At 40.7% G+C, this 25,836-nt stretch overlaps 1 protein-coding gene and 1 long non-coding RNA gene across 3 annotated transcripts in view; one reads left to right on the top strand and one right to left on the bottom strand.

Annotated features, from left to right (window-relative positions):
• Positions 1–5,662, top strand: part of LOC148507875 (uncharacterized) — a 35,651-nt gene extending 29,989 nt beyond the window's left edge. The window contains exon 3 of the long non-coding RNA XR_015869656.1: positions 2,188–5,662. This is a non-coding gene — a long non-coding RNA (uncharacterized LOC148507875). The remainder of the gene's footprint in view (positions 1–2,187) is intronic.
• DNAJB6 (DnaJ heat shock protein family (Hsp40) member B6) overlaps positions 1–25,836 on the bottom strand; it is an 87,304-nt gene that overhangs the window by 10,408 nt on the left and 51,060 nt on the right. The gene's annotated exons all lie outside the window — the stretch shown is intronic.

Here is a 25,836-nt window from a genome sequence, read left to right as displayed (position 1 = left end):
ATTCCTAAACTAGACATCCGTCATCCAACAATTTCTCCTTCTCTCTCTGTTTGGAAAGCTTTAAGAAAATTACCCCACATTTCTTCACGCTTTGGCCTTCTTACTTCATTTCTGGCTAACCCTGATTTCCCCCTGGTATTAATTTTACCCATTTCCCTAACTGGGTGCGGGAAGGCCTTTTTTTTTCGGACTGGCCAACTGGTGACTACGTCAGACATTAAAGTATTTATTGAACTCCAGGAAAAGTGGTCAATACCTCAGTGAGATTTCTGGGAATATCTACAGGTTTGCCATTACCTGTCCTCCATGGGTAGAATGAAAACTTCTAGTTGAGGTCTCCCTGCTTTTGAAAAACTTTGCATCTCACCAACTCATCCCTCCCACACAATTTCTGCCATCTACCAGATACTCCTAACCAACCCTTCCTCTTCCATACCTCCTTCAGCTAAAAAATGGGAATTAGATTTGGGTATTTCCCTCACTGAGCAAGAGTGGCAAACTATATTTCTCAAGACACACTGTAGCTCAACTTGCTCACCTATCAAGGAAACTCAATATAAGATTTTAATGAGATGGTATAGGCACCCTACTCTACTACATGCCATGTTCCCAACAAAATCCGGCTCTTGCTGAAGATGCCTAAAAGCCCCAGGATCATTACTGCACATATGGTGGGATTGTCCCGTTATCTAAAATTCTGGTCATAATTAATTACTCCAATACCTCACTGGGATGCTACAAGAAATCCTTGCTGTGCCATTTAAGTAATGCAGCAAGGGTTGTCATTCCTTGCTGCGCCATTTAAGTAATGCAGCAAGGGTTGTCATTCCTTGCTGCGCCATTTAAGTAATGCAGCAAGGATTGGAACTCCTGTAACCCACGCACTCGTAAGGATTGGTTCCAGAGACTCGATTACTATATGTCAATGGAGGACCTCTTAATCCTTTCTACCAACAGATCTTGTACTTTCACTAATACATGGTTTTCATGGTTAGAGTACAAAGCCTCTGTGGAGTATAAAAACTGTGTGTGTCCAACCGTCCTTATCCCGTAAGATATAAGTCGGTTTCTTTATATTTGGCGAAACTTATTCTTTCAATACAAAATGACCCTCTCCCCTGTCCCCCCTACTTGATACTCCTTCTGTATTTATCTTTTTTTATCTCTGTTTTGTTACTCAAGATATTTTAGTTTTTATTTAAATTTGTAATACTGGTTTCCAATTTGTATACTTTTTGAAACGTATACGTTGATATTTTCATGCTTCTGTATTTTGTACGTTGTCTTGTTTGAAACCAAATATATATATATATATATATATATATATATTACTGCAAAAGAGGTAACAGATAACTGTGATTCTAGCAGTCACACCCTTCTGCGTCTGGAGAGGAGGGGGCATTGGAGGAAAGGGGCAGTCTAACGTAGGGTGGGTCAGTAAGGGCTTATTGGTGCTATTGCACGTGCAGAGCGGATACACATAACTACAGGCCATTGGAAGCTGTTTTTCTTTTGGCGGTCAGGGGCAGGAATGACAGCACTGATAAAGAGGATCAGCACTAGGGGGAACTGATTGTGACGGCAGCACTGCCATCGACTGGTGGTTTTTTTTTCTCACTAATCTGACACTTGGGGGGGGATTCAAACCGCGAGAAGATGCCGCACTTACGGTACCTCCAGACTCGCAGATTTTTGACTATGAGCAAACATGTGCATGTCCGGCTCAAGTACAAGGCGGGCAAGTTCCAATGCTGTTGCCGGTGTCTGTACGCCGTCACAATGGCAACTCGCCTCCCTGGTGTGTGTGGACGTGTTAATTGAATTCCCCCATTATATTGCATACGTGTTCATGTTTTAACAATTTTTCTTCCTGCGATCCTGACGGAGAGTTGCTTTTGGAGGGTTTTTTTTTGATTGATGCCCAAGAGAGAATTCGTATTTCTCTAGAAAAACAAATGTTTAAAAACATGTGTGCAAGTGAGTTTGACATATGACATGCGTAATACGGGTTGCATATGCTATTGGTGCCGCCCTGTGCGCTTCTTGCTATAGTCACAGTTGTGTATACATAAGCAATTGCATTACTTTTAGTGAATTCATTTTAACCCTGAGTTTGGTACAAAAAAAAAAATGTAGTTTTAGAAAAAATTACTTTAAAACTAATTGTTAATTTCTGGACTTTCACAGCTCAAGAGTCTACCAAGTCTGAGTTTCCATATCGATATTAAGCAAACAGCAAGATACGACATGCTTACTTCATTCCAAAAAATGTGCACAGAACAAAATTTCACACAACATCCTGTAAAGGTTCAGGCTCAGGTAACGTTAGTCACAAGGCCCTTGGGGATCAAGAAGGCATCATACTGGGGTGTCAGCTAAAATTGTGCAAAAATGTTAAAATTGTGATCAATAAAAAGAAGTAACTAAAATTAATGCCGCTTTTCTAACATATGAGTGGCATAAACTGCATAAATCCAGAAGTGTAACAGCTCAGCTATACTTGTACTTGTAATTCAAACAAAAATAGAAAACACAATGCTATTCTAATGACTAGTGTTCCCAGGTGTATGGTACTGATCAGAAGACTCTGATGTGAGTGACAGGCACAAAAACAATTGAAGGGCATAACTACACAGCCAGTATGATAAAGAGTGGATAACACCAGCCAAGTGCATTGGGGCGGCACAAGGTTTTCGGGATCATTCGTTTTAGCCACAGCCAAGAAGCGGGGAGGGGTAGGTCTAGAACATAGTGCTGCACATCCACCACACTGGAAGATCTGGGATCTTTTCTTTTGTCAGTAACTTGAAATAGATACCTTCGTTTTATGGCAATTATGAGTTTAGGTATGTTTGTTTCTAATTATTATTATTATTATTATTTTTCATGGTTAAGCAGTCTCCCCGACAAGTTAGGTAAGTGCTCTGTGAGAAGCCTGCTGTTATGGTTGTTTTGGTGATGCCATGCCTTGTTAAAATGAACCCTACAATACATAATCCCTCAGACTGTAACAGCGCCCTGCAGCCAGCATCACTGCAGCAGTGCTGCCTGTAGCACCGGCCACTGCTTGAGCTTCAGTTAATCGGCGGCCCCGTCCCCTTGTGCGCGACGTCATACGCAAAAAGGGGCGGGCTGGCAGAGCATTAGCTATGGCTCTGGCTGTCACTGTCTGTGTCAGTGTGTTGACCAACTTGTCCTGTCGGGGTCAGGGGCTGAAGGCTGCTGCTGTGTTGTCCATAAAGAGGCTGGGGCTGCAGTATATAAAGGGGGGCTTCAGTGGGTGCTGTAGCTGCTGTGTCACTTGTCCTGTCAATTAAGGGCATAAGGACTGCTGTGTTGTCCTGTCCATCAAGGGGCTAAGGCTGCGGTCTATAAAGGGGTGCTGTGTTTTCCAGGGGGGGTGCTCTGTCAATCAGGGGTGCTCTTCCCCTGTGTAAAAAAAATGAAAGTGCTTTTTTTGTGTGTTAGCAACTTAGCTGCGCTATTATTTGGTGACACTGCCGGCCAGACCGCAGTTTATCGTCCACGTATGTGTGACTCTGCACTGCAGGTAGTCTCTCCGCACTTGACAGGGGTGCTTTGTTGTCCATAAAAAAGGGGTGCTGTCTGTTTTGTTCATCAAGGGGCTGCTGCCTCATTCAGGGGTGCTAATCCCCAGTGTAACAAAAATAAAAGTGCTTTTTTTGGTGTGTGTGTGCATTAGCAACTTAGCTGCACTATTATTGTTTGGTGACACTGCCGGCCAGCCCGCAGTTTATCATCCACATATTGTGACACTGTGAGTTATAGCGCAGTGTGTTATTCTTATTCATAAATAATCTTGTGACACTAAGTGGTAGCACAGTCTAATATTCAACTTTTCACTTCTTTCCTCAATTGTGAATAAATGATTAGTCTACACAGACCACAACAAAGTGCTAAATAACATGCGTTATATATAAAACATAATGACATCACTGTAAGTGGTACCGCAGTGTTATTCTTATTCATAAATAATGACTCTTGTGACACTAAGTGGTAGCACAGTGTGTTATTCATATTCATAATTTAATCTCGTGACACTAAGTGATAGCGCAGTGTGTTATTCTTATTCATAAATAAACTTGTGACATTGTAGTGTGTTCTTATTCATAAAAAATCTTGCGACACTGTAGGTCATTGATACCACAGAGTAATATTTAAAATTGGTACAAAGTGACGTGTGTGCTGTACCCTACTTCATTTGTGTTTGTTGATATGGAGAACGATCAGTTGAGACTTGAGAGAGCAGGAACCACATACTAGTGCTGGAGCTGCTGCCAGTGCCACCAGTCATGACGATACTAGTCCATCTACATTATCTACTAAAGCCGATGCCCAATGGCCTACAGGGCTTAAGTCAAGGCATCTAAAATCGAGAAAATCTTTTACAGTGATAAAGAAGAAAACATCAAAGGGAAAGTTTGCTGCAGAAAGACATAGAATTGGCACTATGCCAGTTTCACCACATCACCTCTTATGATGATGTAAGTAAAAGTGAACATTGAGGATGCTTCTGTGGAAGTGCACCAGGATGAGCAGGATATTTGTGTAGCTGATGCTAATTAGGATGTTGATGAGGACGTTGTGTAAATTACGCACCAGTGATTGAAACAGTTGTTGCCCATGATAAGGAAAAGCATATTGTCATGCCGGAGTACAAAGAAAAACTTGGTTGTGTTGACTGTTGAGGTTAGTCTTTTCTCGGCAGATGCACTTGCCGGAGAAACTGAAGGAGAAGCCACCGCTGCATCATGTGCCACTTGACCTGACAATTTGCTTACCAACAGCTCTTTGCATCTCTTCAGAAGTGTGTCCATTGGGAAGACAAACACAACGTCTTCATCCCTTCTGGGATGAAAATCCACTCCCACCAGCAGGCAGAGCGGTCAAGGATTCTCAAGAAAGACTTAAACCTTAAATCCTGCATTTGCTCTGTTCAGCTTGTCCACATATCTGTGGTTAAGTGGATAGTGGGTACAACGGCATTTTGGAGGCCATTAATTACGATTTTTTATAATGTCCCTGTACAGGTTGGGAATTGCTTTTCTAGTGAAGTGGAATCTTTGCAAAGGATTGTTTAACAGTCAATTTATTTATTTTTTTTAAGCACTACTAGTAGTCTTCTGCTGGCCATACACCTGCATGATTTCGGGCAGATTGCCCGATTTTCAGTGAGTCATAAGATGGATCTTGTGAAAATCATGTATTTTCTTTTTAGCAAGATACGATCCGATGCGCGCTCCCGCAACTCCTGTAATCGGATCTTATGATCAGATGTGCAGCACATCTTGCCCATCGTATCGTGTGCAGAACGTGCCATTTATTTTGTTTATGTGATCCATTATGTGGAAATTCAAGTAATTTCAATTACCATTTCCCTAATGAGCCTGTGAGACAGGATCGATCTTACGACAGATCCTGTGCTAAGAAAAACAACAAACATGCTGCCGGGACTGCCAGGGAGCTCCAGGGAATCGTATGATGAATCAGATCTTATGCTGGTCGTGTAGGTGTATGGCGAGCATTCCTGGTCCCCTTCTGGGATGAAAATCCACTCCCAGCAGCAGGCTTCGCATTCAAGGATTCTTCTGGGGCAAGGACTGATGTGAACGAGTAAAATATTTTTTGTAAATGCCTCCCCTCCTCCCTCATAAATTTGCTTCAGAATAAAAAAAATGAAATAAAATTGACTACTAATCAAATCTTTCTTTCCCTTCCTTCAACTACAGAACATACATACTCCAACTCCCACAGGCCTCTTGAATAATAAAAACATTTGTTTCCTGATGTGACACGTTGGAAATTGAACTGTCACTGCAATCTTTGACATGCGGTTGAATGCCAAAAATGTCCAGAAATGTTTATGGGCACAGATAGCATCTCCTGCATGTCCCTTTAATTACAAAAAAATAAATAAATTCTGAACCACCAAGTTGATTTTATGGGCAAAACATGGGACATATTGTTTACCCATGCTCTCCCCTCCTCCCTCATAAATTGGCTTCAAAATAAAAAAATGAAATTAAATGTACTACCAGTCAACCCTTCCTGTCCCTGTCTTCAACTACATACATACTCCAACTCCCTCAGGCCTCTTCATTAATGAAAACATATGTTTCCTTATGTGCCATGCTGGAAGTTGAACTATCATGTGTTTGTGCCAGTTTAGGCCCAAAATTTGCACCAAGCTAACTGGCTGACTAAGCTCAGCGGCAGCAGTGGGCTGCCACTTAGCTTAGTCAGCCAGCTAGCTTGGTGCAAATTTTGGGCCTAAACCAGATGAAAATGGGATTTTGGTACCGACCGGTAAATCCTTTTCTCTGATTCCACAGGGGATACTGGAGGTGCTTACGCTGGAATATAGAGACGTGGATAGCTGGAGCTGGCACTTTAAATAATTTAGAAGTGTGAAGCTCCTCCCCCTCTATGCCCCATCAGCCCTCAGTTTAGAAAATGTGCCTCTAGGAGCTGGTCACATCATGCTGTGCTCCAGCAATACATTTATTTTATTTAATTTTATAGCATCTTTTACATTCCTATAGGTACCCTTCACCACCCATCTAAAAGGTGGGGTCCGGGTACCTGGTGCCCTGATGTTTTAACAAACATCAGGAAGGAGTGCACAGGGCTCATTTCCAAAGAGCTCCTGCCAGCTCCTTACCGCCACAGCAGGTCTTCACACAGAAGAGAAGACTGTGCTGACCTGCCAGAGAGAGACTACAGGGGACACGCAGTGAGTAAGAAACTGCACATCCCCCGGCTCCTTCTCCTGCTGTGTTAGGGAGGCTGTGTGTAATCACTACACGCAGCTCCCTGCTTCTCCCCTCTCCCTGCTGTCCAGCGCGAGCACATGTCAGCACTGTGTTTAATTATGCATAACGCGGTGGTAACAGCACTACAAGCGGCTTCCTGCTTCTCCCCTCTCCACGCTGTCCAGCGCTAGCACGTCAGCGCTGTTTATTTATACATAGCGCAGTGAATCAGCGCTACAAGCGGCTCCCTGCTGCTTCTCCCCTCTCCACGCTGTCCAGCGCTAGCACATGTCAGCGCTGTGTTTATTTATACATAGCGCAGTGAATCAGCGCTACAAGCGGCTCCCTGCTGCTTCTCCCCTCTCCCCGCTGTCCAGCGCTGGCACAGGTCGGCGCTGTTTAATTACTATAGCGCAGTTGAAACAATGCTACATGCGGCTCCCTGCTTCTCCCCTCTCCCCGCTGATACACGTGGTGTAGCGTGGAGGGGGAGGTAATGGCTCTTAACAGCCATAATGGTGGCCCTTTGGGGCATGAAAACAATATTGTGAGGTGGTTAAAATTGACTGGAAACGAGTGGAAATTAATGTTATTGAGGTTTATAATACTGTAGGAACAAAAAAAAATAAAATAAAAAAAATTATTTTAGCAGAATTTTATCGAGTTTAAAAAAAAAAAAAAAAGTACAGATCCAAAACCAAAAACACGCAAGGGGCAGTGTTGACAAAACCAAATCAAGATCCAAAACACAAGGAGATACATCCCTATTAAAAATGCCTATTTGCGGTACTCGCAGCAGAGGTTTGCAAATTGACTGCCAAATGTGATGTGATGTGAGAAAAGTGCATAATAAAGTGTGGAGACCATCCTGGACCCCCCAAAATTTATAATTTTGTTAGCAGGACAGTACAGAAGGCTGTTTGTGGGCATAAGGAAAGTATTGAAAGTGTTTTAATGCTGTCAAATGGCTGATTTGTGCTTTCTTTTTTTTTTAAATGCATTTTTTTTGTTCGTTTAATCTCAAATGAATTAAACAAAAAAAAAAAAGTGATTTTGGGTTACCTTGAGGGCACTTTGCAAAAAAAAAAAAATTGATAAAAAATGTTTTTCAATTAAAAAATACTGTAGTTAAAGTTGGAGTGCCTAAACAAACTAAAGTTTATTTTGGGGTAATTTGAGGCCATTTTTAACCGCAAAAATGGCATGTAATTATTTGACTAAGTTAATTGGCAACTTTCAATTGCCTAATTAGTCATTAGAGGGGGTGTCAAAGGGGTTCAGCACCGTGTCCTGACATTTATAACCTTAATATAAAGATTTTCCTTTCCATCTCTCACTCTCAGGGAGGTGTGAATGGAATCATGCAAATTCACTCTGACTGGTTCATAGTTGCTAATTGGCTTGCAAAATGAATACATTATGTGTCCATTTCCAAAAAGGTAAAATATGGAACTCCAGCCACATTGCCTAAATTAGTCTCTCTCCCTGTTTACAGACGCGTAGAACATATGATCATATAAATTATACCCCTTTTCCACCTAAATTCTGGGTCTGACCCGGAGTTGGAACAAAGTTCCTATCCGGATCAGACCCGGAATTTTGCCGGCGCCGACTCGGGATATTCCCGAGTCAGCGCCGCTCACACCGCAGTCGGGTCTGCATAGACCCGGCTTTTGCGGAGTGAAAGTGGCCGCTTGGAGATGACGTCATCTCCAAGCGCCACTGAAGCCGGACCAACCGGCCGGCTAGCAGCGCACTCCAGGTCATCGTGACCCGGAGTGCGCTGTTCTCACAGCAGGGTTTCACGGGCTACGCCCGTGTTAAACCCTGCTAGTTACCTGGGTTGGATTGCCGGGTCACTCGACCCGGCGATCCAACTCTCTCCCCTTTTACACCAGGGAGCTGCCCGGGTTAACCCTTCAAAAATCCGGGTTTTAGCTCCGGTGTATAAGGGGTATAACTGTGAGGTCAACTGTTACTTTGAAGAGGAATGTGACCCTCATTCCTCTTCAGTTTTAAAATTCCCATTTTAAAACATAAAAGCGTGAGATTCATAGTCAATATATATCCCTATATTTCCTGGGTTTTAGTAAATAAAATAAATTAAATGTGATAATGTGATAATGTGATTTTGATGCAATGGTTTCAGAGTTTTCAATTCTACACCAAGATCGGACTTCAGGTCTAGGACTAGATAATCTGGATGTATGGTTACCATAGAAATGTAAAGGTAATCTCTAAAATTCCAGATAGCACCGGCAAAGAGGATATAATCAGAAGCATGCACCCACACTGGTAGTAACTCCTCTATTCTCAGCAGTCAGCAAAGAGCAAAACATATGCTAAACCATAATCTAAGCTTCTGTGTGATTTACTATTGGTTATAATCCCAGGAAATCTTTTAAGTAAGCTTAATGCGCCTGTATCTTGGCACTTATTATGAACAAGATATCAGAGACACCTAAGAATTTACAGCAATTACATGTTGGAACATTAAGTTAAACATCTCCATTGCACAAGATGTCTAATACCACGGACACCTTAGCAATCATAAATGTGCTACATAGATTTTCACAACCCTTTAAATTAAATATAATTACAGATCCATTCTATATTAAGGTTATAATTTGTGGTCATATCCAAGATAATCAAAAAGTTACGCTTCATGGAAAACTTGTATGAAGTGTAAGAGGTGAAAACTCTACTTATTTCATAAATGCAAACTAGTGTTTATATACAAAAGATGAAGAGGATGTTACATCATTGTGTTAAATGTTTAAACGTGCCTAAGAACTTCCTTGTATAAGCATCTGAAATGTAACCTTAGCTCAGGTCCCAGGTCCATGTGCTTATAGCACCTTACACTTACATACTAGCCTGATCTCTACAAACAAGCCTTTCCGTGCATCACGTGAGAAAGATCCGACTTCTGGTAAAAGAAATAAAAAGACGACTGTAATGAAAATAAAAAAGGTAAATGGAAAGTAATAAAGATTGAAAAACTAAGGTAAATTTTATCTTCAGATTTATTTGTAATTTAAATGTGTACAGAAAAGGTTACTGTACTTTGCTCGCTATACACAGCACTGTCTGTTAATTTGGTTTATAATATACTGCAATGAAGGGAGATAATGAGGGCCACAAAACAAAAATACATCCAACAAAACTACAAATTTAGCATGTAGGTAAATGAATCCAAGTCTGATATATAAAGCTACCGTTAAAGCCCTTCAGTACCAGTCCAGCTACACTGACAGCAGGTAGAGGGGAGGCGCTGGCTGGGTTGCTCAAATTCCCCATAGCAAATGTATAGTGTAAAGCACAGGTTCTGAAATGCGATCCTCAGGACACCAACAGTGCATGTTTTCCAGGTCTCCTCACGGAATCACAAGTGAAATAATTAGCTCCGCCTGTGAATCTGTTAAAATGTGTCTTTGAGTAATAAATACAGCTGTGCACCTACTAGGTAACCTGGAAAATGAGACCTGTGTGGAGTCCTGAGGACTGTGTTTAAGAATCTCTGGTGTAAAGCAGTGGTTCTCAAACTCAGTCCTCAGGATCACACACAGGTCACGTTTTCCAGGTCACCCCGCAGGCGCACAGGTGTATTCATTACTCGCTGACACATTTTAAAAGATCCACAGGTGGAGTAATTATTTCATTTGTGATTCTGTGAGTAGACCTTGCAAACATGCACTGTTTGGGGTCCTGAAGACAGAGTTTGTGAACCTGTGGTGTAAAGTGACTGGACAGGAAATATCACGCAACTGTTATATACAGTAATCTCACCATTTGCTATTATCCTTTATTTAGAAAGTGCAAACATGTTACGTAGCACTCTATCTTCCTGTGATCATGATACAAGTAAATAACATACAATGTTCTGAAACTGAAGGTCTGTTAGTTGATTAAATACCTGGGATACAGTCAGTCCACTGTCTATCATCTCCTGTGCCTATAGTGGAAAGGGAGATATGTGCAGAAAAGCATGGGGGCCTATAGCTCTTAGGGGGCGGGCTGGAGGAGGTTTTCCTTTTTAAAAGGACAATTTCATCTTTCAAGCATGAACACAATTACAAGGAAGATTTTCTCTGCAACTTTTAACCGGAATAATTCTTTACTGGGAACCACAAATCAATCTGAAATGTCAAAATGGAATGAGGTTTAATGTATCACTGTTTTCCTATATTGTGCAAAATGAAATAGTCTGAGAATTAAGGCAAGTGCAAGGCTTTAAAACAATAAAATAAAATTTGCAGCTTTAAATCTTGCTGCTAAATCGTTGGGTAATCGGCACTCGACACAATTCACAGGCCAATAGATTTAGCCCATTGTCTTGTCGAGGGTAACGTTACTACTTCTATGTAATGATTCTTTGCAGACCACCAAAAGGGGACACGCACAGAAATGTCAGGAAGTTTGAAAAGAATTAAATACATTTTAAGTATCTGTTTTTTTTTTTTTTTTTTTTTAACTCTATCAACACTGAGAAGTGCACACCAGACTTCTTTCCGTTACTGGACTCCTGAGGACGTGATCAGGCTCAGTTGGGGACTCTGCATTGTCTTTATCTGCAGACAATAATTCTAAGTGAGCACCAGTTAAACATCAGCACAGTTTACAAAATAATGTGATTACTAATACATTTTGCAGATGACATGACAGCATCATCTGCATGTAAGTGTGTACTGATAGAATTTATTAACGCAACTCAGGCTTTGTGTATTTTACACTCCGAATTGCAGGGCTAAAAATTGTGTTGTGTGAGCAGTTAAATGCTTCTATAACTTGGCAGTGTGAGTGACAGGCTGGAAGACTTGCTTTGCAGACATGTATGGTGTAGACTCGTACAAAGTGGCACGATGTCATGGCACCTCAAAACTATAGCACCCTCTAATTTTTGCCCTGTATTAATTCCAGTCAGGACAAAGCTGAAAGACATGGGAATAGCTTAAAGGAGCTGTATCTAGTGCAGTGCAACGTCAAAACATTTTATTGGAACTGCAATAAAATATCAGGGCCTTGCCAGACAATTATATACTGTATTTAATCACTATGGTTTATCCATAAAAATTTGTTGACTTTTATTGGTTAATTACGGTAAGTATGAATGCAAATTTATTTTATGTACACAACCAGTGATATGTTTAGACATGTCAACTAAAGTATTGGAACTGGGTCGAAGGCACTAGACTCCTAATTCAACCGTAGATTAGCTAAATGCGACTATATTAAAAAAACAAAATTATACACACACACACACACACACACACACACACACACACATATATATATATATATATATATATATATTAGGGATGTGCAGGCTCGGATAGGTTCGAGTTTGCACGTGGAGTTCGGATTTTTCCCTCCAAAAAAAAACGGAACTCAGAAAGAGGCAAAACGTCATCTTACATGGACGAACATCTTCATTCCTGGACTTTTGTCCAGGAATGATGATGTTCGTCCATGTAAGATGACGTATTGCCTCTTTCTGAGTTCCGTTTTTTGGGAGGGAAAAATCCGAACTCCACGTGCAAACTCAAACCTATCCGAGCCTGCACATCCCTAATATATATATATATATACTGAGTTTGTGTACGAAGCACAATGGAACTTAGGGCCTGATTCAGAGCCGAACACTCTGACCAGAGCGCTCGCTCTGAATCAGGGCCCTCCTCCCTCAACTTGGAGCGGCCTCATGGACGCTCGCATAGCTGTGGGTTACCACCCACAGCTATAGCGAGCATCCATGATGATGGTCGCGATGGTCAAGACCATCGCGACCATCGGGCTTGCGACGAGACCCTGCGGTAGGGTCTCGGTGACCGCAAGCCCTGGAGTGATTTTGGCACTAGTGATGTCAGTGGGGCCGGACCCAGACGGTAGGCGTTCCCATGGGAACGCCTCCGTCTGGCAGCCACACCCCCGGCATGCCCACCAAAGGGGGTGTGCTGTCACTCACCATCGACAGCACGCCCCCCCTTTGGTGCGAGACCCATAACGACGGCTTGGCCGTCGTTATTCGGGTCTTGCGCATGCGCACGACGGAGCTCCCTCCGTCGTGCGCATGCACAATTCGGCACCATCGACCCGCTTGCGAGCGTCCTGAATCAGCCCCTTAGTGTGGAAAAAAGTTGTAGGTGCTGCATCATAGCACTTTGTATACAGATTCAGAGTCTGTCACACACAGATACAAAAGTGTTGCATATCAATTTAATCAGCACAGTCTCCTAGTGCATCCTAGTCACATTGCGACTGACGCATTTTTGAGTGTGAAAAATACTCCCGGGTTGGCGCTACTGCTGCAAAGGTGTGTGTAAAATAAATAAATATATATATATATATACACACACACACACACACCAGTGGCGTCATTAGGGGGGGGGTGAACCGCACCGGGTGCTACCCTCCAAGGGTGGCACCCAGTGTCTCTGGGGGCAGCCTGGCATCCACAGGAATACTGGGCACTCCCCTTGAATGAATGAAACTGGGGGGGTGTGAGGCCATGCCCCATTTTCAGACACACACAGGGAGTTTACTTGCCGTACTGGGTGTCACTGACCCCAGTGCTGCCTCTGACTGACTCTGGCTGCTCTCCTTGCTTCCACTTTGAGCAGCAACTTACCCTGTGTTTACGCGTCAAAGTGCCTGTCTCACACATTGGAGCAACAGCAAAAGCACCCACTACTCCTTACAGTGCCAGGAGTTGCACATTCATCACAAACAAGTAAAAGTAGCATCGACACTGGAGACACTGTAAAAGTGATATTTCTTTCTTGCCAATCATCTCTACTCCTACCTGCAATTGCAATTATAATAGTGGTGGGCTCTCCCCTGTGAGTAATAAGTTTGCTGGTTAAATCAATATCTATCCATGCAAATATCATAAGTGTGATTATTTTCTACTTATCAGCTGACTGAGTTATGGTGCATACACACGGTCAGATATGTCAGATGAGCGATTGAACGATTTGAATGATTTTAGACTGTATTAAAATGAAAGTAATCGTCCAAATCTGACTGCAAACACATCAGATATCGTTATCTGACATGCGGGAACACGCATCGTTCATCGTTGCAGGCTCACGTCAGATTTTCTATCAGATATGAACGATTTTTAAAATCATTATCGTTCAGAACTGACAGAAAATCTGACAGTGTGTATGAACCTTTAGACATTTAATTGTCATTTTTATATTAATATGGTTTCACCCATTTTTTTGTTTTAATTTGCAGCAATTACCCCAATCGTCTTCATTATTCAGAATACCATTTTAATGCAGACTATAGAGGTTATATTTTAAATTCTATATAGGAGTGTGCCCCTGCTACAAGCTACTGGGATTTTTCTTGACATTTACACATCTTACAATCTCCAGTCTACAACCGTACAGATCATTTCAACACTGTCCAGAACATACTGTTTTCAGGGTTTCTCTCACTGAAGATTGATTATGGCTATAAAACTATTATGCTATTTATTGCACCAGAGTGATGACTGATGATTTAGATTTACTCCAGATTCTGTTCAACATTTTTCTTATGTTACATGCCGTATACTTTTAGCCTTTTATAAGCAAGTTAAGGCATTTGAAGAAATGTAGAAAATCTGGTAACATTCAGCATTAACTCCTGATCTGCCAGATACTAGAGTGCATAACAGTGGAAAAAGCATGTACCCTGTAGTTTAAACATAGAATATTACATTTAAAAAAAAAAAAATTTATATAGCAAATGTGGGTTTCAGAAGCAATTTCTGCTTATAGTAATATATGTTGGCGAGTATAGGAAGTTTTCTACATACATTGGGTTTGACATTTTCACCCTCTACAAGTAAATAAGCTGAATATTTTCCAAAATAATGAACATGTCACAGGTGGACAAGGTCTGTTTCTAGGCTACATAGAGACAGACAGATCAGGATATTGCAGCAGGTGTAATATATGAGACACATTAGACTTAAGTGAGCAAGAATTCAAAATACAATGTGACAAAGCTTTCATACTCTGCTACTTTTCATAATCCTCTAGGTCATTAAAAAAAAAATAAATAATGCATTTTAGTCTTATTCAACCGTCCCAAAACAAACAAGAATTACAAAGAGGAAATTTATGGCAAGAGAAAGTTTATTTAACTCCGTAGTATTATTAGGAGTAGCATGTTTGGGCAAAATAGACTTCCAACTCTGGCCTGTGTATATATTTGCTACATACACCCCTTTAATGTATAGCACTGCCCAAGATGCTGACGCATTATTAACATTACAAACCTAACCGTGAATAATTAACTGCATTTAAGTACTAAGATATTATTTCATTTATATGTGCTGGCTCTCTATAAAAGTAATACTTTTGGAGGCAACATGCAGAACGCAATGTTCCACTGAACAGGAGTGTAGAGAGCCAGATCAGTGTTTCACACGGCGTGTACTTGCTTACTAACTGTATTATACGCCAGCCCCAGAACAGGTCTAGTATCCAAGGACGTCCCCGGACTTCGGTCTCAGTCTTCCAGGAATCGTGCTGTGTTTTGAATGAACGTTTACCAAGGTAATGAAAGTAAGCTTGAATACAGCGGGGCTCATTTACAGAGAAAATAAAATATGTCCTCCATAAAGAGCAGAATAAAATGCAAAAAAAAAATCCAGCAACAGGGAACAAATCACTGGCCTAGCACACTAATAGGACGCTGGACTGAGTAGTCCAGAGATCGGGCCTACTCAGTCCTCCTCACACACTCCAAAAACATAATGGTAGGTTAATTAGCATCTGACAATAAATGCGAGTATTTGTGTGTCCATGTCATAAGGCAGGGAGTAGCAAACATGTGGGGTACTGCACTTGCTGTGGAACTATACATCCCAGCATGCCCTACCAATTTTGCGGTAGGAGCATGCTAAAATTGTGACGGGACCCACTAGTATGTACTTCCACAGCAGCTGTAATGCCACACGTTGCCTACCCCTGTGGTAGGGAGTATAGATTGTAAGCTCCACTGGGCCAGGGACTAATGTGAAGGATTGGGATTCTCCGTAAAGCAATGTGTGCGCTATATAAAAACTGTTAATAAATGTGGGTATTTTGCCAGATGTCCTTTTTTTCCTTTAATAGATGATTATTCTTTACAAGTTACATGGAGACCTCTCTAAAAGAAGCTGTAAAGATATTTGTTGAAGGCTTCATCCCATTTGGTTCCTATAAGAGCAATTACTATACAATCTGCCTCTTATCAGATTGGATACTAGCACATTGTGTTTAAGTGGGAAACACTTTAAACACAATCTATTAATGGTGGATTTATTAAGGGTGTTACCGTTGGCGAGAAACCTCACCACCACCAAGTGCTGCTGGCTAAACTCACCCCAATGAGAAGCCTATTCATTATTTCAAAGCTTCCATGCCCCATATATTTTTACATTATGTATTGTGCATACCCAAAAGAATATCATTGTGTTTTGTAAAGCCTTATTGCCAGAGGCATCATTGATGTTTACACAAAGCGAGGGGCCTGCTATCAGAATGTGTCTACATGTCCATTCGCTCACTTTATTATTTGTATACTGTAAGCAACGAAGTGCATAAAACACGAGCTCTAGGTGAGACACCTATACACAAACATGAAATGTATTATTAGGGATAACAACACTTACTGATGATATATATCTCAGATATACGTGGGATAATTTAGTTTCGAACTGTGACAAATATATATGGACACAAACTGGGTCCTTATTGTAAATTAGATGAATATTAGAAATTAAAGGGATGAGCTATGTAAGGAACTCTACATAAAACTCTAAACCTTTCCTAACAAAAGGATTTTGGAGTAAAATGGCACCATATGCAATAGTCTGGTACCAAAGATAGGGCAGAGTTGTTGGTTGATTTTGGTACATGTAATAGTGCACAAGTCACATGGTAATGATTACACCTATTACCATGAGTGCTCTCCTAGCCCCGCCCCAACACCTCTAAGCACACCCCCATAACAGAGAGACCAAGGAACAGTAAACAGTGGCTAGGCACTACTCTTTCCTTTATATTATCCTTAGTATGTAGACCACCAAAACTTTCACCAATTAAAAGTTTAATTCATTTAAATGGCAAGTGTACATATAACTAGCTGTGCATGTACCAAGAGAAAATAACCATTATTTTATTTTTATTAATCCCAATGACCACATACAAACTGATTGCTCAGTAAATGTCAGAGCAACATATAGTTAGTACAGAACAGGCCATTATCTCTTACTTTGTATGGGTAAGGGTTGGTTGCTGCCTAGGTGACTGTTAAACAAAACATACTGGAGACGGTATATCGCAGTTAAGACACAAGTCACATGATTTATTGGAAGGATAAAAACAGTCCTACGGCCAGACTTACCCACATTCACTCCTATTATATGTAGCATTTTGAATTGTTATTGCTGCCCATTTAAGGAAAAATACACTCAAATAATGCTGACTTTTTTCATAGGACACTCAAAACTCCCTAGAGTTCAGGTCCACATTAGCTGGAAGTAGCCATTTTGTTGGCTTAACCCAATAGCCATGATGATTCAGAACAAAGGGGGAGTTGTACCAAGCATTGAAAATCATGGCAAAGTGGACCAGTGGAGAAGTTGCCTACAGCAACCAATGAGCTGCTACCTATCATTTCATAAAATGTACTTGATAAATACTACAGTATCTCAAAGCAGATTGGTTGCTATGGGAAACTTGGTCCACTCTTTACACTGCTTGATATATCTCTCCCCAAAGCCCCCAGGAGTCAGCGACAGACAGAGGTGCAGTAATGATGTCTCAAACCCCTTGTTAACTATTAACCCGTTTTCTCAGAAATCTCATTTCAGACTGCAAAATGGCAGCCTCCAATATGAGATGACAGAAAGTGACCTTACTAATACTTCCAATAAGATATCCTGTATTTCACGAATTAGAATAAATGATAAGATATTAGAGAGAAATAGATTAAGCATCTGCTGTGTAAAATATGGGCAGTGACCTAAACTCCAAAACAACTTTATAACTTACGCTGCGCAACAGTGAAAATGTTTCAGACATGAAAATAGTTACTTCTATTTGATTTCAGCATGAGAAGACCGAATAGGAATTTTACAACTTTCAGTTAGCGCTCGGTTCCGAGATATACCCCATTTATGATGATGATGATGTAAGGAGGATTTTGTTAAATACTAGTGACTTTGGTATCTAGAGAATATATAGGTTGGCAAACCTGAATACAGGACTGCTGAGTCATTGTAGGCAATGGAAGAAAATGTCCATCACAGTCCTCTGGTTAAATCCAAGCCAAATTCTTCTGCTCTCTTTACACATCAAACATGGAATTAGGGAGACCTTTGATGAACAAAGATGGGAGAAGCTTTCGAGGGCCTGGGAGGAAGATTGCCACTTCTAAGTGATGCTAAAGGAAGAAATCTTTGTTGGTCCCCAAATTTGTCAACGTCTTAAAAAAGATGAAAACTTATGCTGGGCATCCACTATCCAATTATCTGTCAGGTATCTGTCCAATCTGGCTGGTTGGAATGAAAACCTGGTAATGTATGGGAGCAAATGACAATCGTCCATTTGCTCACAAACACTGGAAAACAGACAAAAATGGTTGTTCAGACAAATTGGTTAACACGTGAATTGAACCAATTTGAACAATTTTTTTTGTCCTTTTTTCAGTGTTTAAAACCATATGATCGACTGTCATTTGCTCCCATACATTACCAGGTTTTCATTCCAACCAGCCAGATTGGACAGAAAATTGTATAGTAGATGCCCTACTTTAGACTCCTCCGGTTTAATGAGATAGCAGCTTGGGAAGCCTTTTGAGATGTTGTGCATGGCTTCTTGTGTAATAGAAGAGCTGGAAACTATGTTGAATATGTTGATCAACCTTCTAGAAAAGTATCAATTAGGCTGCAACATGTCACTCAAAATCCACTTTCTCGACTCTCATCTGAACTTCTTCCCTGACAACTGTGCAGTGATGAGCTCAGAGAGCGATTCCACCGAGACATTTCAGCAATGGAACAAAGATATCAGGGTAGGGGAGAATGCTTCTATGCCTGCTAACTACTGTTGGACAGTGACAAGAGAGTCCCCCTGAAGAGGAGGAAAAGCAAAGCGAAAGCACCCTAATGAATAGGCCACTATTTGCGATAGTACTTTCGGTTGTTGTATGTTTCGTTTTGTGTTGTTATTTGCAAATGATCGAATTGAAACAACTTTTCTGTTGTATCAAGAAAATATCAGATCTTAAAATTGCTTTTCACTATGACTATATTACTGAAGTACATATAGAACAAGTAGTGTAGCTCACAAACTAGAGCTAATAAAAACATTCTGAAGTCAGTGTTTTTCTTGACCTCAAATTAGTAAAAGTATGACTATTTTTAGAAAGGAAAGAAATTAAAAGTATTTCTTTGTTGTACAGTTTTATTGGTTGATGTGTAGTAATGTTCTTGGTAATCTTTTTTTTCCTACTAGCAAGAGAATTTTTTTTTTTTTTGTCAAAGAAAATGAAAAGTTCAACCAAAAGCAGCTGTTCTCATGAACAAGCGATGTCCGGAATGCGGGGAAAACAGCTGTGTTGCAACATGTAGTTTATAAAATTCCAGATGTAATACGCTGAATCACTTAAAGGTCATCTAAATGTAGAACTACAGCTTTTGCTTGGGTGATGCAAAAGAACCAATTTAAATGAAACTGTTATTAATCTGTAGCATAAAAATGGCAATAAAATGATAGCTAGATCTAGAGGAAATAGACTCTTGTACCAAGCTGCAGAAGATAAAAGTGGTTCAGTTTTTCTTCCATGCGGAAGTACATCTATGGGGCAATGTTCCATCGCAACTCCTCCTCCTCCTCTAAACACGGTACTGTTAGTGCCATTTATTGCAGTGTGGGATATAAAGCACTTGTGACCCAGTACAGTAATTGGTAGAAACGAGAAAAGGTTTAAAAAAAATTGGAGCAGCTGAAAATTTGTCACAGAAGTTAGCAATTTTATACAGTGAAAATTTGGCAATAGTATTCAAGTCACCGTTTGCTCTATTTAGAGACCATCATTTCCGCAAGATACAAGCTTAACAAATACAATGTATAACTGTAAAAAGGGGTTCAAAGTACAGACCATGCAGTCTTAAAAAGCCTGTTCCGCTATAAAATTCTGCAACATCATCACTTATCGCTATTGAGGTACATTTGCTTGAAGCAAATAGCAGAGAGACTGCACTAGGGGTGAGAGCTACACTTTTTTTAGCAATGGCTACAGCTTAAAATTTACATTTAAATATTAACCAAATAGAACGAGTGATAAAAAATAAAAATATTGAAAAAAAAACAACAAACACACTTCCATTTTATTCCACCAGCCTTATCCACAGGCAGATAGATATGCACTTTACTCCAGGCAGGTGATTGGTTATAAGATCTTCACAAATAAATACTGTTGTATTTAAATAACATGTTTAATGCTATGATCTACCTCATTGTTAAGGAGATCAGGTCAACTGTCAATAACCGGAATACAAATATACCTTTATTTACTCTATTTCCTCTGTGACACATTTATCTGCTGCATATAAATGTATTTGTATTTAACTTAATGACCTCATGTAATGGCTAAATATTGCTGAACTACATAATTCTATGATGCTCATACAAAATATTGGTGTCAGTCACAGAATGTTCTCCAGGGGATGTGCAATAAAACTCTTTGCAATGTTATCGACTACATTGAATTATGCCAGCAAGACACTAATCTTACAGAAAGGAAAGAACAGGCTTGTATTTAAAATAATTGCTTAAAATGTGCTACAAATATCAAGTGACATATACCAACAGCTCATGTAAATACCATGCAGCAGTGGTTATAGCTGGAAACAGGTTCTATTTGTGCTTTCCGACACGCACTTTGTTTTAGCAAGTCACCAGGACCTTTCAAAACCATCAGCTCATCTTTTTATTTTTTTTGTAAGCAGCCTATTTTCTCAAATGCTACAAACTCCCACATTGAAGCACAAAAGGTTTCATGTAATTGTGGCTGTGGACTCAAGCTACACTGCTAATGTGTCTATTGTAGCACGTAAAAAGCTGAATTTCTCATGCTGCAGCATCAAGGGAAAAGGTCAGCGCTACCTAATGTGGACTAATTATATTGCTAATGTTATGCAAAGCATGTTTAAACATGTGCATCTTTAATAACATGTTATATTTAATGGGCAGCACTCACAGCAAAATAATTTAGGTCCAGCGCTGAAGGGAAATAAGTTATTTTGTTGTGCACCAGCAGTAGAAATATACTTTGAATGTTCAGAATTTAGTCAATAGACAGCAGGTAATTTGGGGTGGGGAAAAAAAAAAAAGGTTGCTTGCACAGATGGTTAAATCAAATTGACTGAGGTACTAAAAAAAGTCACGTGCCCAAGCATGGTTATCCTTAAAACCTGGACAGCTAGGGTGCCTTGAGGACAGAGTTTGGGAACCTCTGGAGTGAGTATCTAGTTGGGTAATCCCATTACTGTTTAAGTCCAAAATAGATAATGTGGGATCATTCCAATTGGCCGTGATGGGTGCGAGTTGCCAATGGAAACTCATTAAAATGCCAGCAACGCACCATGCAGCCCGCTCTTAGCCCGAATTTGCCATTTTTTGCTTGCAGTCCTATGGGGCTGCAAGCAGTTTTGCGCGATTTCCGGCTGCGGTAAAGCGCTGGTTTGCACCTGTGATGGATTTGCAGCTACAGGTTGAGTCTCCCATATCCAAATATTCCGAAATACGGAATATTTTTAGCATGACTGAGATAGCGACACCTTTACTTTCTGATGGTTCCATGTACACAAACTTCGTTTAAGAAACAAAATTATTAAAATTATAGTATAAAATAACCTTCAGGCTGTGTGTATAAAAGGTATGTATAAAACAAAAATGCATTCTGTGTTTAGATTTGGGTCCCATTCCCAAGACCTCTTTATCTTATGCGAATATTCCAACATACGGACTATTTAGATATCCAATATAGCCCTGGTTCCAAGCATTTTGGATATGGGAGACTCGACCTGTAACTGTATTGACACCTTTGAATAAATTAGCCTATAAGCTTCTTATGGGGCCATCCATCATTTTCAGTATTCTACGTGATAAATATCCCACAGATGACAAAACTGAAAGACTGAGATGAAGTTCTGTGTTGGAGGGCATCATTTCCTGATAGCTCATCAATGGGAATATGTGTACAAACATCTTGATTAACCTGCAAGACTTTAAAACTAACCTTATTGGTTTAAAAAGCCAACATGGGTTTTACAACTGTATTTAAAGAGTAGAGCCCATGAAATATATAATCTTAAAAACATCATCTAAAATTGATGTGTGCATGCTGTGTAGTCTTGGTAAATGCACTTGAGAATATGGTCCTTTAATAACTCCAATACAATTTCCTTACACATCTACTTGCTTCCAAGATACCTGCATTTAGTTTGTATCCTGGGACCACTATAAAAGCACAAATGATTCTGTTTTCTGCCTGTCCTAAGTATGGGCCCAGTGTCTCCGAACTTGCTCTCTGCTCCCTAGCACAGTAACCGGTCTATCGGGCAGTGGACATTTGCAGTGACTATCCAGGAGGTTCTGCAGCAGTGTGGTCGTCATCCTCCCTCTTCCCCCACACACAAAGTAGGCAGTAGCAGAACATGGTGGAGGAAGAGACACCTCATCCAACTCATTACAAGGAATCCTTCACAGTCAGTTACCAGCAGTAAGAGGCAACACCTATAGCCCAGAGGTACCCAAACTGGAGTGCCAGAGCACTTCAGGGGTGCCACAGGTTGGCATCAAATTATTTATGGTCCGTGTGATTGACAGCCACCTGTACTGGTTTTGCCTATCATAATAAATGTGGACACACAAAAGCAAACCCTACCACCACATAACTGATCCGAAGGATGACAGGTAAGCTATAACCCACAGCTGACGAGGCATAGTGACCACTCAGTCACAGCAATATTTCCTTTTTACAACACAATCTGTGTGGTTTCCAAACTTTCTTAAATCACGGTACCCTAGAACAGAGGTTCCCAAACTCAGTCCTCAAGGCACTTTAACGGTCCAGGTTTTAAGGATAACCATACTTGGGCACATGTGACTCAATTATTTAATCATATGTGCTCAACTATGGATATCCTTAAAATCTGGACAGTCAGGGTGCCTTGAGGACTGAGTTTAGGAACCCCTGCCTTAGATTATCAGCATTTTTTTCATGGCCCCCCTTAGCCAAAAGTTTCTTAATTTAATAATTTTTACTGAATATCTCAATAAGTAGATTGTGTTTACCAGTCATCCTTCGGTTCAGTTACTGCAGGCAGCCACCAGCAGTAGTTTTGCCTAGCACATTGACCATATATAATTTGATTTAGCCACCAAAACCATGGCACCCCTACAAGTGCACCACAGCACCCAGTTTGGGAACCATCGTGTTAATACAACAACATTGGAAGGGGAGTGGGTGAGAGAACACAAAAAAGACATTTAACGGTGTTTGGTTCCAAACAGCAAATTCCAGGAAAGAATCAGGCCCTGGTGATTAACTGGACAGCAGTGAGCAGAAGAGTTATTACTATCTCACAGTGTACTCCATACAGACAGTGCACGTGCAGTTTAAAAGTAGAGAACCCCTGAACTACTGTGATTCTTGAAAGGCTTCTGCAAATGTTTAATAATGCTCCCAATACTGCAGAACATATGTGGAGAACAGTTAAGCCCTGTATCCTTTCCAAACAATGTTAAAGTTTCATTAGCCGTCCGGTAAACTGAGTAAACACAAACATATTTGAGTGAGGAAGTCTAAACTTTAGCAGACTATAGTCTAACGGAAAAACACAACATAATGAGGGCTGCATCTATGGGCTGGGTACACGATACAGACGGGCAAATTGGGGTTTGTAAAACTAAAAATAATTATATATTTTTTTCCAGATTTAGCAAAGCATCTAAGATTATCTGGACATTTAAGACACAATAACTGCACTCAACAGGATAACAACTAGGGGTATATTTACTAAAGTGCGGGTTTTAGAAGTGGAGATGCTGCCCCTAGCAACCAGATTCTACTTAACATTTATATATCATCTTCTAGAAAATAGCTAGAATCTATTAGGTTGCTATGGGCAACATCTCCACTTCTATAATGCAGCATGTTAGTAAATATACCCCCTAGTGTAATCACCCTAAAGCAGAAATGGTCAGTTTTGGAAAAAAGCATAACTTATGGTTTACAGTGTTTTGGACTGAAGATACTGTTCCATGCACACTAGTCCCATTCTACAGCCAAAGGAGAGGAGTTATGGAAGATTAAGTAATTTACCCATAATTTGCTAGCAAGATTATAGTTACAAAACAGGTAATTTAACTAGAAACTTCACAAATACATTCTCTAAAGTTAGGCAGTGGCGTCACAAGGGGGGTGCGCACCACACCTGGGTGTCACCCACCGAGGTGTGACACCAAAGTGCCGACTCCTCCAGTGACAGGAGCCGTGTACTGTACTGTAGCATTATGTGCAGCACTCAGCTCCTGACACAGTGAGGGAGCCGACACTACACAGAGTTGTCCTCAGGGGGCAGTCCACAACCCCAAGACTCCCTTAATGATTACAACGGGGGTTCGGGCTACAAGGCCACGTCCCCTTTTACTGCCACGCACACTACAGCCCTCGCTGCACCGGGTGTCACTGCGGGGAGGGATGCCACTGAAGTTAGGAGAAATTTTCAGCAAATCTGACTTCTATTTAATGGCCCTCAAGGTTATGTATAGCTTAATAGTTATAATCATCACTACTTCATGAATAGGAGTATACTACAAAAAAAAAAAAAACAAACAAACAAAAAAAACTTTACAGGTTTGTTGCCATTTTGGAGAGAAAAAAAAAAGGCGGGAAACAAATTTGGTTGCACAATGTTGAGAAGTTTATGTACCAAGGTTACAGTTCCTATTTTCATTTCTCAAAGAAGAGTATAGCCAGTAGTGCAATTAGCAGAACAGAGTATTTCAGCTCAAACAACTTAACTATGAGCAATTCAGAGGTGAATCGCAGCTGCAATCCCCTACGCAGCAGTTCAGCAGAAATTTGCTAATGTCAGTTGCCGGGATTTGTATTGAAACTCCCACTAGCGGCATCTCGTCCACCGATTGCGTACAAAGATGCACCATCGATGTTCTGAGCAACCCTATGGTCGTTCAGAATGTCCGTAGGAAATAACCACGGTGTACAATTTTGCAGTCGCAGGCTCAGACATGCCAGTGCCTAACTGAATCTCCCCCCTAATGTTAAATAAAGACTAACCAGCTGCTTGTGACTAGTGAGATGCAGGCAGAGCCTTATCAGTACCAGTCTCCCAGGAGAGGAGACCAAACAGTAATAGTGACTCATCGGCTTTCCATTTCCGCAATCAAAGAAAAAGGGGAAAACATTTGGGAGATTTGGAGGATAATGAGCAAAATATGCCCTGGCCACATGTTTTTGCAGCCGTTGTATATATTACATGTTTGAGTGTGCTGAAATACTTGCGGTTTAGGAAAGTTCCTGTTAGCCTCTTAAAAGGTCACCAAGTGAGCAGGAATATACAGAGGCAGTTATTTACAGAGACACTGCACCCGCTTCGCACAAGTACAACTAGTTTTCCATAGGATTATGAGGCACGATGGCCACAGATTTCCAGACGTTGGGCAGCATGAAAAGGTTTCTAGAAAAAGTATCCTATACTTTTAGGGCCTCCTCTTTGTGCAACCTCATTGCGCTTTGACAGAGACATTTCCAGAATCATATACCAAAACATTTCACAAATGCACATAGATCTGGAATATAAGAGGACAGTAACCACACTATAATGGAAGGTCATAGGACTCTGAGTGCCTGCAACAATACAGGCACTACGAGAGCACACACCTATAAAAAAATGTTAAGTTGAGATTGTCCAATCTCTTAATAACCACAATGCATTTTTTCAAATCAACAAAAGGTGGCAATATGGAAAGATATGTTAAATGGCATG

The sequence above is a fragment of the Taudactylus pleione genome, unplaced genomic scaffold (assembly GCF_031769625.1).
Source record: "Taudactylus pleione unplaced genomic scaffold, aTauple2 ptg000380l, whole genome shotgun sequence".
In the NCBI taxonomy this organism is placed as follows: Eukaryota; Metazoa; Chordata; class Amphibia; order Anura; family Myobatrachidae; genus Taudactylus; species Taudactylus pleione.
The sequence above is the reverse complement of the archived record's forward strand: the minus strand, read 5'-3'. Positions and strand labels throughout refer to the sequence as shown.